The 5000-nt window shown below is 46.2% G+C and overlaps 16 non-coding genes across 16 annotated transcripts; all 16 read right to left on the reverse strand.

Moving 5' to 3' along the window:
- Positions 1 to 4: 4 nt before the first annotated feature.
- On the reverse strand, positions 5 to 123 carry LOC133429720 (5S ribosomal RNA). Its single transcript, XR_009774635.1, has one exon. It is a non-coding gene; the product is annotated as a 5S ribosomal RNA (ribosomal RNA).
- A 199-nt stretch (positions 124 to 322) lies between these two features.
- Positions 323 to 441, reverse strand: LOC133429065 (5S ribosomal RNA). Its single transcript, XR_009774032.1, has one exon. It is a non-coding gene; the product is annotated as a 5S ribosomal RNA (ribosomal RNA).
- Positions 442 to 640: 199 nt separating this feature from the next.
- Positions 641 to 759, reverse strand: LOC133429380 (5S ribosomal RNA). Its single transcript, XR_009774309.1, has one exon. It is a non-coding gene; the product is annotated as a 5S ribosomal RNA (ribosomal RNA).
- Positions 760 to 976: 217 nt separating this feature from the next.
- On the reverse strand, positions 977 to 1095 carry LOC133428960 (5S ribosomal RNA). The gene has a single exon (XR_009773933.1). It is a non-coding gene; the product is annotated as a 5S ribosomal RNA (ribosomal RNA).
- Positions 1096 to 1311: 216 nt separating this feature from the next.
- On the reverse strand, positions 1312 to 1430 carry LOC133429489 (5S ribosomal RNA). The gene has a single exon (XR_009774413.1). It is a non-coding gene; the product is annotated as a 5S ribosomal RNA (ribosomal RNA).
- Positions 1431 to 1629: 199 nt separating this feature from the next.
- On the reverse strand, positions 1630 to 1748 carry LOC133429721 (5S ribosomal RNA). The gene has a single exon (XR_009774636.1). It is a non-coding gene; the product is annotated as a 5S ribosomal RNA (ribosomal RNA).
- A 199-nt stretch (positions 1749 to 1947) lies between these two features.
- LOC133429762 (5S ribosomal RNA) lies at positions 1948 to 2066 on the reverse strand. The gene has a single exon (XR_009774676.1). It is a non-coding gene; the product is annotated as a 5S ribosomal RNA (ribosomal RNA).
- A 199-nt stretch (positions 2067 to 2265) lies between these two features.
- Positions 2266 to 2384, reverse strand: LOC133429381 (5S ribosomal RNA). Its single transcript, XR_009774310.1, has one exon. It is a non-coding gene; the product is annotated as a 5S ribosomal RNA (ribosomal RNA).
- A 217-nt stretch (positions 2385 to 2601) lies between these two features.
- LOC133429757 (5S ribosomal RNA) lies at positions 2602 to 2720 on the reverse strand. The gene has a single exon (XR_009774671.1). It is a non-coding gene; the product is annotated as a 5S ribosomal RNA (ribosomal RNA).
- A 199-nt stretch (positions 2721 to 2919) lies between these two features.
- Positions 2920 to 3038, reverse strand: LOC133429062 (5S ribosomal RNA). Its single transcript, XR_009774029.1, has one exon. It is a non-coding gene; the product is annotated as a 5S ribosomal RNA (ribosomal RNA).
- A 199-nt stretch (positions 3039 to 3237) lies between these two features.
- On the reverse strand, positions 3238 to 3356 carry LOC133429383 (5S ribosomal RNA). The gene has a single exon (XR_009774312.1). It is a non-coding gene; the product is annotated as a 5S ribosomal RNA (ribosomal RNA).
- Positions 3357 to 3555: 199 nt separating this feature from the next.
- Positions 3556 to 3674, reverse strand: LOC133429483 (5S ribosomal RNA). The gene has a single exon (XR_009774407.1). It is a non-coding gene; the product is annotated as a 5S ribosomal RNA (ribosomal RNA).
- A 217-nt stretch (positions 3675 to 3891) lies between these two features.
- LOC133429679 (5S ribosomal RNA) lies at positions 3892 to 4010 on the reverse strand. The gene has a single exon (XR_009774596.1). It is a non-coding gene; the product is annotated as a 5S ribosomal RNA (ribosomal RNA).
- Positions 4011 to 4209: 199 nt separating this feature from the next.
- On the reverse strand, positions 4210 to 4328 carry LOC133429678 (5S ribosomal RNA). Its single transcript, XR_009774595.1, has one exon. It is a non-coding gene; the product is annotated as a 5S ribosomal RNA (ribosomal RNA).
- Positions 4329 to 4526: 198 nt separating this feature from the next.
- LOC133429117 (5S ribosomal RNA) lies at positions 4527 to 4645 on the reverse strand. Its single transcript, XR_009774082.1, has one exon. It is a non-coding gene; the product is annotated as a 5S ribosomal RNA (ribosomal RNA).
- Positions 4646 to 4844: 199 nt separating this feature from the next.
- Positions 4845 to 4963, reverse strand: LOC133429126 (5S ribosomal RNA). The gene has a single exon (XR_009774091.1). It is a non-coding gene; the product is annotated as a 5S ribosomal RNA (ribosomal RNA).
- Between the last annotated feature and the right edge of the window lie 37 nt (positions 4964 to 5000).

A 5000-nucleotide genomic window follows, 5' to 3' on the forward strand; every position in this document is an offset into this window, starting at 1 on the left:
AAAATGCTTACAGCACCTGGTATTCCCAGGCGGTCTCCCATCCAAGTACTAACCAGGCCCGACCCTGCTTAGCTTCCGAGATCAGACGAGATCGGGCTCATCCAGGCTGGTATGGCCGTAAGCAGAAGCTGCAGCTTGAAATACCTCTTATATGGAGTTGAAGATAAGTCATAGAATATAAGTCATTAATTTGTTGGTTTTATTTGTTGGAGTTAAAGTGCCTTAACCATGTGCAAAACACTTTAGGACGTGAGCTGTCGCTGTTACCACGTTGAAATATGTGTGGGTAGATTAAGCGAGAGCGTTCTCTGCTGGTTGAAAAAGCTTACAGCACCTGGTATTCCCAGGCGGTCTCCCATCCAAGTACTAACCAGGCCCGACTCTGCTTAGCTTCCGAGATCAGACAAGATCGGGCGCATCCAGGCTGGTATGGCCGTAAGCAGAAGCTGCAGCTTGAAATACCTCTGATATGGAGTTGAAGATAAGTCATAGAATATAAGTCATTGATTTGTTGGTTTTATTTGTTGGAGTTAAAGTGCCTTAACCATGTGCAAAACACTTTAGGACGTGAGCTGTCGCTGTTACCACGTTGAAATATGTGTGGGTAGATTAAGCGAGAGCGTTCTCTGCTGGTTAAAAAAGCTTACAGCACCTGGTATTCCCAGGCGGTCTCCCATCCAAGTACTAACCAGGCCCGACCCTGCTTAGCTTCCGAGATCAGACGAGATCGGGCGCATCCAGGCTGGTATGGCCGTAAGCTGAAGCTGCAGATTGAAATACCTCTTATATGGAGTTGAAGATAAGTCATATAATATAAGTCATTGATTTGTTGGTGATAATAATTTAGAAGCGCTTATTTGTTGGAGTTAAAGTGCCTTAACCATGTGCAAAACACTTTAGGACGTGAGCTGTCGCCCTTACCACGTTGAAATATGTGTGGGTAGATTAAGCGAGACCGCTCTCTGCTGGTTGAAAAAGCTTACAGCACCTGGTATTCCCAGGCGGTCTCCCATCCAAGTACTAACCAGGCCCGACCCTGCTTAGCTTCCAAGATCAGACGAGATCGGGCACATCCAGGCTGGTATGGCCGTAAGCTGAAGCTGCAGCTTGAAATACCTCTTATATGGAGTTGAAGATAAGTCATACAAAAAAGTCATTGATTTGTTGGTGATAATAATTTAGAAGCGCATATTTGTTGGAGTTAAAGTGCCTTAACCATGTGCAAAACACTTTAGGACGTGAGCTGTCGCTGTTACCACGTTGAAATATGTGTGGGTAGATTAAGCGAGAGCGCTCTCTGCTGGTTGAAAAAGCTTACAGCACCTGGTATTCCCAGGCGGTCTCCCATCCAAGTACTAACCAGGCCCGACCCTGCTTAGCTACCGAGATCAGACGAGATCGGGCGCATCCAGGCTGGTATGGCCGTAAGCAGAAGCTGCAGCTTGAAATACCTCTTATATGGAGTTGAAGATAAGTCATAGAATATAAGTCATTGATTTGTTGGTTTTATTTGTTGGAGTTAAAGTGCCTTAACCATGTGCAAAACACTTCAGGACGTGAGCTGTCACTGTTACCACGTTGAAATATGTGTGGGTAGATTAAGCGAGAGCGCTCTCTGCTGGTTGAAAATGCTTACAGCACCTGGTATTCCCAGGCGGTCTCCCATCCAAGTAGTAACCAGGCCCGACCCTGCTTAGCTTCCGAGATCAGACGAGATCGGGCGCATCCAGGCTGGTATGGCCGTAAGCAGGAGCTGCTGCTTGAAATACCTCTTATATGGAGTTGAAGATAAGTCATAGAATATAAGTCATTGATTTGTTGGTTTTATTTGTTGGAGTTAAAGTGCCTTAACCATGTGCAAAACACTTCAGGACGTGAGCTGTCGCTGTTACCACGTTGAAATATGTGTGGGTAGATTAAGCGAGAGCGCTCTCTGCTGGTTGAAAAAGCTTACAGCACCTGGTATTCCCAGACGGTCTCCCATCCAAGTACTAACCAGGCCCGACCCTGCTTAGCTTCCGATATCAGACGAGATCGGGCGCATCCAGGCTGGTATGGCCGTAAGCAGAAGCTGCAGCTTGAAATACCTCTTATATGGAGTTGAAGATAAGTCATAGAATATAAGTTATTGATTTGTTGGTTTTATTTGTTGGAGTTAAAGTGCCTTAACCATGTGCAAAACACTTTAGGACGTGAGCTGTCGCTCTTACCACGTTGAAATATGTGTGGGTAGATTAAGCGAGAGCGCTCTCTGCTGGTTGAAAAAGCTTACAGCACCTGGTATTCCCAGGCGGTCTCCCATCCAAGTACTAACCAGGCCCGACCCTGCTTAGCTTCCGAGATCAGACGAGATCGGGCGCATCCAGGCTGGTATGGCCGTAAGCTGAAGCTGCAGCTTGAAATACCTCTTATATGGAGTTGAAGATAAGTCATATAATATAAGTCATTGATTTGTTGGTGATAATAATATAGAAGCACTTATTTGTTGGAGTTAAAGTGCCTTTACCATGTGCAAAACACTTTAGGACGTGAGCTGTCGCTGTTACCACGTTGAAATATGTGTGGGTAGATTAAGCGAGAGCGCTCTCTGCTGGTTGAAAAAGCTTACAGCACCTGGTATTCCCAGGCGGTCTCCCATCCAAGTACTAACCAGGCCCGACCCTGCTTAGCTTCCGAGATCAGACGAGATCGGACACATCCAGGCTGGTATGGCCGTAAGCAGAAGCTGCAGCTTGAAATACCTCTGATATGGAGTTGAAGATAAGTCATAGAATATAAGTCATTGATTTGTTGGTTTTATTTGTTGGAGTTAAAGTGCCTTAACCATGTGCAAAACACTTTAGGACGTGAGCTGTCGCTGTTACCACATTGAAATATGTGTGGGCAGATTAAGCGAGAGCGCTCTCTGCTGGTTGAAAAAGCTTACAGCACCTGGTATTCCCAGGCGGTCTACCATCCAAGTACTAACCAGGCCCGACCCTGCTTAGCTTCAGAGATCAGACGAGATCGGGCGCATCCAGGCTGGTATGGCCGTAAGCAGAAGCTGCAGCTTGAAATACCTCTGATATGGAGTTGAAGATAAGTCATAGAATATAAGTCATTGATTTGTTGGTTTTATTTGTTGGAGTTAAAGTGCCTTAACCATGTGCAAAACACTTTAGGACGTGAGCTGTCGCTCTTACCACGTTGAAATATGTGTGGGTAGATTAAGCGAGAGCGCTCTCTGCTGGTTGAAAAAGCTTACAGCACCTGGTATTCCCAGGCGGTCTCCCATCCAAGTACTAACCAGGCCCGACCCTGCTTAGCTTCCGAGATCAGACGAGATCGGGCGCATCCAGGCTGGTATGGCCGTAAGCAGAAGCTGCAGCTTGAAATACCTCTTATATGGAGTTGAAGATAAGTCATAGAATATAAGTTATTGATTTGTTGGTTTTATTTGTTGGAGTTAAAGTGCCTTAACCATGTGCAAAACACTTTAGGACGTGAGCTGTCGCTCTTACCACGTTGAAATATGTGTGGGTAGATTAAGCGAGAGCGCTCTCTGCTGGTTGAAAAAGCTTACAGCACCTGATATTCCCAGGCGGTCTCCCATCCAAGTACTAACCAGGCCCGACCCTGCTTAGCTTCCGAGATCAGACGAGATCGGGCGCATCCAGGCTGGTATGGCCGTAAGCTGAAGCTGCAGCTTGAAATACCTCTTATATGGAGTTGAAGATAAGTCATATAATATAAGTCATTGATTTGTTGGTGATAATAATTTAGAAGCACTTATTTGTTGGAGTTAAAGTGCCTTTACCATGTGCAAAACACTTTAGGACGTGAGCTGTCGCTGTTACCACGTTGAAATATGTGTGGGTAGATTAAGCGAGAGCGCTCTCTGCTGGTTGAAAAAGCTTACAGCACCTGGTATTCCCAGGCGGTCACCCATCCAAGTACTAACCAGGCCCGACCCTGCTTAGCTTCCGAGATCAGACGAGATCGGACACATCCAGGCTGGTATGGCCGTAAGCAGAAGCTGCAGCTTGAAATACCTCTGATATGGAGTTGAAGATAAGTCATAGAATATAAGTCATTGATTTGTTGGTTTTATTTGTTGGAGTTAAGGTACCTTAACCATGTGCAAAACACTTTAGGACGTGAGCTGTCGCTGTTACCACGTTGAAATATGTGTGGGTAGATTAAGCGAGAGCGTTCTCTGCTGGTTGAAAAAGCTCACAGCACCTGGTATTCCCAGGCGGTCTCCCATCCAAGTACTAACCAGGCCCGACCCTGCTTAGCTTCCGAGATCAGACGAGATCGGGCGCATCCAGGCTGGAATGGCCGTAAGCAGAAGCTGCAGCTTGAAATACCTCTTATATGGAGTTGAAGATAAGTCATAGAATAAGGTCATTGATTTGTTGGTTTTATTTGTTGGAGTTAAAGTGCCTTAACCATGTGCAAAACACTTTAGGACGCGAGCTGTCGCTGTTACCACGTTGAAATATGTGTGGGTAGATTAAGCGAGAGCGCTCTCTGTTGGTTGAAAAAGCTTACAGCACCTGGTATTCCCAGGCGGTCTCCCATCCAATTACTAACCAGGCCCGACCCTGCTTAGCTTCCGAGATCAGACAAGATCGGGCGCATCCAGGCTGGTATGGCCGTAAGCAGAAGCTGCAGCTTGAAATACCTCTTATATGTAGTTGAAGATAAGTCATACAATATAAGTCATAGATTTGTTGGTTTTATTTGTTGGAGTTAAAGTGCCTTAACCATGTGCAAAACACTTTAGGACGTGAGCTGTCGCTGTTACCACGTTGAAATATGTGTGGGTAGATTAAGCGAGAGCGCTCTCTGCTGGTTGAAAAAACTTACAGCACCTGGTATTCCCAGGCGGTCTCCCATCCAAGTACTAACCAGGCCCGACCCTGCTTAGCTTCCGAGATCAGACGAGATTGGGCGCATCCAGGCGGGTATGGCCGTAAGCAGAAGCTCCTGCTTGAAATACCCCTTATATGGAGTTG

Source organism: Cololabis saira, unplaced genomic scaffold (assembly GCF_033807715.1).
Source record: "Cololabis saira isolate AMF1-May2022 unplaced genomic scaffold, fColSai1.1 scf032, whole genome shotgun sequence".
Lineage (NCBI taxonomy): Eukaryota > Metazoa > Chordata > Actinopteri > Beloniformes > Belonidae > Cololabis > Cololabis saira.